The sequence below is a fragment of the Trichosurus vulpecula genome, chromosome 2, assembly GCF_011100635.1.
Source record: "Trichosurus vulpecula isolate mTriVul1 chromosome 2, mTriVul1.pri, whole genome shotgun sequence".
NCBI classification, from domain to species: domain Eukaryota; kingdom Metazoa; phylum Chordata; class Mammalia; order Diprotodontia; family Phalangeridae; genus Trichosurus; species Trichosurus vulpecula.
Genome location: NC_050574.1, coordinates 440,778,766 through 440,787,539, shown reverse-complemented (window position 1 = coordinate 440,787,539; position 8,774 = coordinate 440,778,766).

The following is an 8,774-nucleotide window of genomic DNA, read 5'->3' as shown; positions in this document are numbered from 1 at the left end:
GGAGGAAATGTATTTTTTAAAAAATAATCCCATTAGGGGCAGCTAGGTGGTACAGTGAGTAGAGCACCAGCCCTGGAGTCCAGAGGACTTGAGTTCAAATTCGGCCTCAGACACTTGACAAACTTACTAGCAGTGTGACCTTGGGCAAGTCACTTAACCCCAGTTGCCCTACCTTCTCCCCTCCAAAAAAAATCCTATTAGATTAGGAATTCTGGAGAAGAAATGGAAAATCTGGGGATAATGACTCACATCAGTAATCCCTGCCCAAGGGGAGGGGGAGTGTTAGGGTAATGGATTGCTCAACTTTTAAAGTTCTGAGCTAAGCCTATTGGGTATATACACTAAGTCTGGCATCAACAGGGTGTCTCTTGTGAGAAGGGTGCTACTAGGCTGCCCAAGGAAGGACAAACTGGCCCAGGCTGGAAATGGAAAAGGGAAAAGTTCCTGTGACAATCAATAGTGGGACCATTGCACTTCCAACCTGGTCCATATGGGGAGATCCAGTTCCCCCAGTAACCAAAAAAAGAACGAGAATAAAGAATGCAGGGTCAAAAATGGGCAGATCCCACGGTGAAAGCAAAGAATAGTTAATGAACAACTCATGATGTCAACAGAAATCAAGGCAACCCTCCGGTATGTCAGATGCATTCCTGCGGAAAACTAATGGCTGGACATAGTGAAGAGCCATAAAGGATGGGCAGGTATGGATGGGCTCCAGAGGACAACCAAATGATGAGATTGCAGGTCCATTAGGGAATTTTGGTAAATACAAATGAATTTCTAGTTTTCATAAAGTAAGAAGAAAAACGTTTCAAATCTGTCAACATGCCACCACACCATATTACCTAATTCCTTTCCATGGAAACCAAATGTCAGGTTTACAAGGACAAGATAGGTCACTTAGCATAGAGGGTAATGGTAAAAAGAGAAATAATATGTGAGTTCCCAGAGTTAGTGCAACGATTAAGGCATGTTGCTCAACAACGAACCTATGAAGTCTAAGAACAAAGCTTATTCTCTTCACTAAAAGCCTAGACCAACATCAATAGGGATTGTCTTGTCCTTGTCTTCAGTCACCATGTCTATCACTGTCACAAGCATGAACTGGAATTAGTCAAGGATGACATCAATTGATAAATGAAAAACACCTACTAGCCAGGAACGGTAGGCGGTAGCAAGTGAAACACTTCAGAGGCTACGTGGGCCAGAACACCTCTCCACTGGGTTTGTCAAAATTCAAAAAATAAGGTCAGTAAGCTTATCTATCAGGAGAAACAAATAGATATATAAGTGAGGTAGGGTCCATTTCTACTGCCCACCCCCAACCCCCATGAGCATGAACTCTCTCCCTAATTCCAATCAACAACATGGAAGATTGGGAAGAGCCTATTTCTGACCATTGGTGACCCAGTATTGAACGTGCTTGGCATTCTAATGTGATACAAAGATACTGAGTTGTTTTTTGGACATCCCTCACCCCCTGCTCCATGACAGCTGCAAAGAAGAGGATGCCACATCTGTTTAAATGTGCAGTCTTCATCAGATGATCTCTGCTAGAGTTCCCCGGGATGTCTCCAGACAGGGAGTAGAGGAAGGACAAAGTCTTTTCCTATTCCTGGGAGACCGGTTTATCTTCTAGACATCAACTAGAGCCTGGGGACTTAAATAGATGTGTCTGTGCCAGGGCTTACTACGTGCCAGGCACTGTGTTAAGCCTGGGAATGCAAACACAAGCAGAAAGAAAGAGGGTCTCTGCTCTCAAGGACCTTACATTCTAATGGGGGAAGGCAATACATAGAAGGAAGCTAAAAGCGGAGGTGGGGGAGGCAAGGGTAAGGTTCCTACTGGTGGAGTAATGAGAGTAGAGTCATGAGATTCAGGCATAGAGTCGAGGAAGAATGGAAGTTCTGGGAGGAGCTAGCCAATCAGGGAAGGGGCCTCAGGGGCAAAAAACATACTTCTATTGTGAAAAGTCCAGGGATAGAGTAAAATTCCACGGGAGGAGTCTTCTCAGGCTTGGTGGAGCAAGGACTGGAACCTGGAGAGCTCTAGAATTATACCTATCTGCTCCCCCACCCCTTAGAAATTGCTGGTCTAGGGGTACAAGTCTGGTTTGAAACAAAAGCTACTTTCTTATTCATTAGCCCTTAAGGCAGAGGATAGCCAATTATCTACACTTGCCCACTGGACTATTTTCCACCAAGCATTCCTTACACAAAAGACCATCATAAATAGCTAATAGAGTAAACTGTTCATCTTTTATCTTGAAATGACAGGGTTAGACTAGCTGGCCTCAACTATTCCTGCAGGCTCCAAATCCTTCAACTGAGTAGTACATTAAAAATAGGATTCAATTTCTTAAAAAAAAAAAGATATATATATATATTTATATACACATACTCATATGGCCACCAGGTGGCACTGGCAAGCAGGACTAGCCAAGCTGTCAGACATCCACTGAGTCAGGCAGGCGTTAGGGTGCATTGATTCCCCCTCCCTTTTTTTGAAGTCTGATCTTCTCTAAGCGTCCCTTCTCTCCAGAGGTGGATTCTCCCCTTTCAAGCACAGTGCTGCTCTTTCATATAAAAGGGTGCAGGGTGGCTGTCTCACAGCTTAATCAGCACCAGCTTAGCCAACATGATCACATGTGCAGGCAGTATCTGGTCCTTCTCTCTCTCCATCAAAAAAGCTACCAACTCTCTAAAGTATTGACTTCTTGAAACTCGTGCCAGAAATCTCTGTCTGGCAATACTAACTTGAATTGTAGAGGGAAAAGCTCCAATACTTTAAATCTCCTCTCCTGGGGTTTTGCTCTCCCACCAATTTCAGATCTCACTACCAGCATTGCAGTAAGCAAAGATTCTATTTGTCATCCGGATTTTAATACATAGACATACATATGTGTATATACATATACATATATAGACATACATATACATATATATACATACACACAGACACATATACAAGCATATATATGTAAACACACATATACACGTGTGTGTGTGTGTGTGTGTGTATATATATATATATATATATATATATATATATATATATATATATATATATATATATATATATATATATATATTTGGTGTCCCTAAAGTCTGGACACATAGGAAATCTCATTAACATCTCATTAACCGTTTCACGAAGACTCTGTGTTGTTCTGCAACTTCTTTTTCTGGGGTATGCTGAAGGAGAAGGTGTACTCAATGAAAATCACAGATGCAACACACTTGATTGAACACATAAAGAGTGAATGTGCTAAAATTGACGGCAGTGTGGAGTTACTGCATCGAGTTCACCTGAATCTTGCAAAGCGCATCAACCTTTGCATCACAAATGATGGAAATCATATTGAAGATGTTATTTGTTAATATTCCAATTAAATAAAATGTTGTTGAAAATTTTATTAATATAAAATTTCTTGAAAATATGCATTTTTGCCTATGTGTCTGGACTTTAGGAACACCCTATATGTGTGTGTGTATGTGTATATATATATGTATATACATACGTATATATACATACTGCAAAAATATTTAAAATTATATGGTTTTCAGAAATAGGAGTTTTAAAAGTGAGCAGTCTGATACCGAAAGCAAGAGGAAGGGAATAGTAGTGCATTGACCTTCCTTCTATCTAATTCTCCACCGAGGAATGGGTAAAGCAATCCTTGAGAGGGTCGCTGTCTTCCAGGGAAGCATGAGGAAGAAGGTCACTTGAAGGCAGCCTCACTGTAGACCTATGCCTGCATCTCAGATGGTCAATGGCTGGCCAGTTCTGGGATTCTTTTTGCCCTTGGCTCTTTAGTGCTTGACTCTATCACTGGAGAGTAGCCATGACTAATGGAACCCAGTTCAACAATCTTTGATGGCAGAATTTAGCATACAAACTCCAGCGGGGACTTTGTTCTGGCTCCAACCTCCCCAATTCTTCACCTATCCATCAGGTCATAGTTTTGGCTCCTGTTTGCTTTGCTTCTCTGTCTCTGACTTTCAAGGGTGAGAGTTGGTCATGTTTTCTGTAAAGCACTCTGTGTAACTTGCCCTTAGGTAAAACCTGAAACCCCTTGGGGCTTAGACACCACTGGAAAGGGGCTTTGTCTACCTACAGGCAGCAGTTGTGCAGACCACCTTTTCTTCTCCCTTGCTCGGGGTCCGATTGCTTGTTAAGGAGTTCCCAAAAGGTCAATTACACCCAGCCTTTTAGGAACACCTCTCTCAAGACAAGAACATTATACCGATGCTGGAAGATGAAGCTTCTTGTTATAAAACCAAGTGAAACACGTCAGAGGCTGCATGGGCCAGAACACCCCTCCACTGGGTTTGTTGAAGCAGCTGTAGATTACCGAAATAAAGTGACCATATGAGCTCTGTCACATATTCTGCCAGATAATCTGACACAAGCATTTACTCGAGGGCTCAAGAGAATCTTGACTGAGACCAGGCAAACATTCAAATGAACAGTGGCTATGGCAGGAGCACCAGGGCCCAGATTCTTCAGCCTCCATCAAAAGGACAGTGAGGGCTAAGAGGAAAGGGAGGAGATGTTTCCCAGGACCGAAATCCTTTTAATAGATGGTAAAATAGAGAAGAATAATTTTAATCTATGGCAACACGCCTGGTTACATATAGTGTAACAAAAGATCATATTGAGGGTAGCCGTGAAATCTATCATGTGCCTAATTAGAGCGGACTAAAATCTTTTATTCAATATATCATCCGTCCACAATGGTGAATTGTCCTGACCTTTCCAAAGACTAGAGATTCCTTACCATATTGGATTCCTGGTAATGAACTGGTTATTTTTTTTTTTTTTGGCAACCCATAAAAAAAATATAAAACAACCCTCTTCTGACTTGTTCCTTTCTACTTCCTCACTGACAGTGGCTGAGTAGCTGGAAAAGGGACAGAAGATCCCCATCAGCAAACTTATGTGAGATTCCTGTCCAATGACCAATGAATAGATTGATGGAGTTCAATCTTATAAAGCAAAGAAGGCCTCCAATGTGTTGGGTGGATGCTTTGTGATGAATATTTAGGAGGACATGGATGAGAGTCACACACAGGACCAGCAGGGATGGACAGGTTACAATCTACATTCTTGGAGGGCACTCTCAAAATGGTGGCATCACAAATCCATTTCAGTACTGATTTTAAATAATCCTAATAATAGCAATTATATAGTGTTTTAAGGTTGTGAAGTGCTTTGAAAAAACGATCTCATTCTTAAATTTTATTTATTTATTTATGTATCTCATTTTATACTCACAACATCCCCAGGAGGTAGGTACCCTTTTTAAAGATGAGGGAACTGTGGCAGACAGAGATTAGGTGGCTTGTCTAGGATCAGTCAATCAACTGATAAACATTTATTAAGCACTTATGTCCCAAGCACCTAAAAGCCTATGTATTAAGTACTGGGTCACATAGTAAGTTAGTGTCTGAGGCAGAATTTGAACTCAGGGCTTCCTGACTCCAAGTCTAGTGTTCCATCTAGCTATGTACAGTATCAAAGGATGCCTGTCTTTCCATAGAGGGGACCAAATCTATCATGCTAAGATCACCTTGAAAAACAGCAAATTTGAGAAGTTGAGGTTTTCCAGTAAGTGGGGATTCAAGGCAATTTTCACTGGGTATTTATATTAACCATATTCTTTAAAGATGTAGATCTGGGGCTGGTAAATATTTAACAACCAGGTCTCCAAAAATACAGCACACATTTTAAAATTTAATCTTCATTATTAACATTTTCTCCATAACTTTTTTAAGCCTAGAGTGATGACAATCAACAAAACAATAAATCAAGCCCTGATTTGCAGCTTGCTGACTTCCAAGGTATAATTGCTCACAGAGAAAATTTAAGAATCAGACCCAGTGCAGCCCTGATCTGGCGGGGAGAGAAGGTTTAACCATTCTTTGAAATTGTAGAGAATTTGAAAGTTGTAGAGAAGCTGGCACTTCCCAAGTACTCCCCATCAGCAGGGTGGAACACATAACTGCCAGGGTGAGTGTGGATCTTTCCCAGAGTCCAATCCTTCTTGTTGAATAGCACCAAATTAATGACTCACCATGACACTTGATAGATAAGGTAGGAGCCAATAATTCACTCCATAGGAAAAAGTAACCCTTAAGAAGCCACAAACTGATATATTGATGAAGCATGAAAGGGGGACAAAAGTGGAAGTTCTTCTTTAATATACCAGCTAAAACCTGTCTCTCCTTATTGGAACGGCAGCACAAATACTGTCTTTTACCTGGTCTCTTCAGGTCCTCAGCTCAGCTAGGTTCCCCTGGTTATAATGCTTAAAAAAAAAAAGTCTATCTCCAGGCCAATTTGAATTTCATTTTTAGAGGATGAAATGTTTCATTCTTTACTCTCTAAATATATTAAATCAGCCAAACAGCTATCATTTGTTAGAATATGATTAGATATACTTTTCCTACCTGGATTTATTCTTTAGAACTCTGAGCATGCTTATTATCCATGGTTCCTTTTTGGCCATGCTATGTATTGTGAGATTTTTCTGGAGAGTTTTCCCATTTTTTTTTAATATACGCTGGTTATACCATGGTGCTCACGGGGCTAAAATTGTGGAGTCATACTCTGAATGAGACAATTCATTTGTGTTCACACATTAAGTTACGAATACCAGCTGGATATCTCACAAATATGTTAAATCCCTCAGAATTGACACTGAGGAAGGGAGTATGAATACATGGAAGTCTCCAGCACTATTGAAAAAACAATTCAAGGCACACAGACAACCAGTGAGTGAGCACTGTCTGCTATCTATACAAAGGAGAACATGCATCCATTCATCCCTTCTTCATTAACCTATTCATTCATTCATTCTTGTACCATTATCCCTTGCACTCAGAGATGAGTGTTTTCAGTGTTATTGCTTATGTTGGTGTAATTACAATGCTACTTGCCACTATTGTGGCTGTGTAAGGCCAATAACACCAGCACACAGGAGGGCAGATAGCACAGGTTCTTTGATCTGGTTTTCTAAGGAAAGAAACTTTAACGGGTTTACAATCTCACTTTAATTAAATATCTATATCTATCTATATCTATATATATATATATATATATATTTCACTTAGTTCAGGGGGAAAAGTCAGCACCCTGAACTTCAGAGAAAACACAAACAGAAATTACAAGCAGAAATTATAAACAGAGCAAAATAACAAATCAACAAATCAGCAGACAGGCTTCTAGCTGTCTAAGATGTTACATACATAGTTACCAGAGAGAGAAGCACCAACATCGGGGTTTTTCAAAGCCAGGGAGTTCCAATAGCTACCCAGAGTCTTGGCTGGTCAAATCACATGACACTCTTCCAGTGATTAAGCCTCAAAGAAAAATGCTAACCTCAGAGTATATATATATATATATATATATATATATATACTTCTTCAGGGTCAATGGGCTTCACACCTCCTGTGACCTAATTAGCAAAAGGGTGTGGGCCTCCCTACAAACAAAGGCAAGACTCAGTCAAAGGCACTTGATTGCCCTAGTGCTGAGAAGCACTCCAAAACAAAAGACAACAAAAAGTCCCACTTTGCTTGCCATTACAGTTGGGCAACCTACCATTAACAAAATCTACTCTCAAAATAACTATTTGCTTCTATGATACAATTGGCACCAACATGTTTCTACCTCTGCACTTCTATACCTTACAAAGTAAGGAATTTCTCAAACCATTTTTAACCAAAATAGCTTTTTCCATCAAGATTTTTCCATGTCCTTAAAACTTTTTTATCCCAACTCGTCTATCCACCCATTTCACTGATATTTTTCTAAATCTACCAAAGATTCAGTAAACTTGTACACTGGTGCCCTTTTCCTAGTTTCCACCATTAGCCTTTCTCACCATGCCAAAATTATTATGTGCTCAATATGAATGTGTGAATATAACTTTATATTTACTTACGTGTTTACTATCCCTCCAGTACAATATAAGCTCCCTAAAAGGATTTGGTTGGTTTTTTTTTCATTTTTATCTTTGTATCATCACCTCTGTACTCAGAGCCTGCTACATAAAAAGTATTTAATAATTGCTTAATGAATTGAAGTGAATTGAACTCAATTTTTTAACTGAACTAGAATGCAAGCCAGGCCAGCATCCTGTATATGTATACATACAAACATACATATACATATACACATGCATACACATATGCCCAGATATGCATATACACATACATATACATATATACATACACATTCATACACATATACTTATATACATATATACATACTTCATATATACATACATTCATACCTATGTACATATGTATACATTAATATACATATACATACATATATACACACTAATTATAGTGTTTTTACTTTGATATGCCATCACTTAGCCTTGTAATCATAATAACCAACATGTAGGTTTTTAAGATTTGCAAAGCACTATACATATATACATACATAATTTGAGCCTTTCAACAAACCTATTAGGTAAACACTATCATTAACTTCATTTTACATGTGAGGCTGAGAGGTTGTTGTGATTTGCTCTAGGTCACATAGCTAGCAGGAATCCTTGCTTGCTGCTGTTTGTTCTCTCCCAAAGAGGACCATGACATCGGGGAGGTGATGCCATGACATGCAAGTGACTTGGATTTAAGTGAGGGAGGGCTGTGCAAAGTCACCAGCCTCACTCTCTCTGGAGCCATCTGGGTCCAGTGGCCAGATATGGATCAGGATGACTGGAGATGGCCGAGGATGCAGCGGGGACCTGGGCCTTT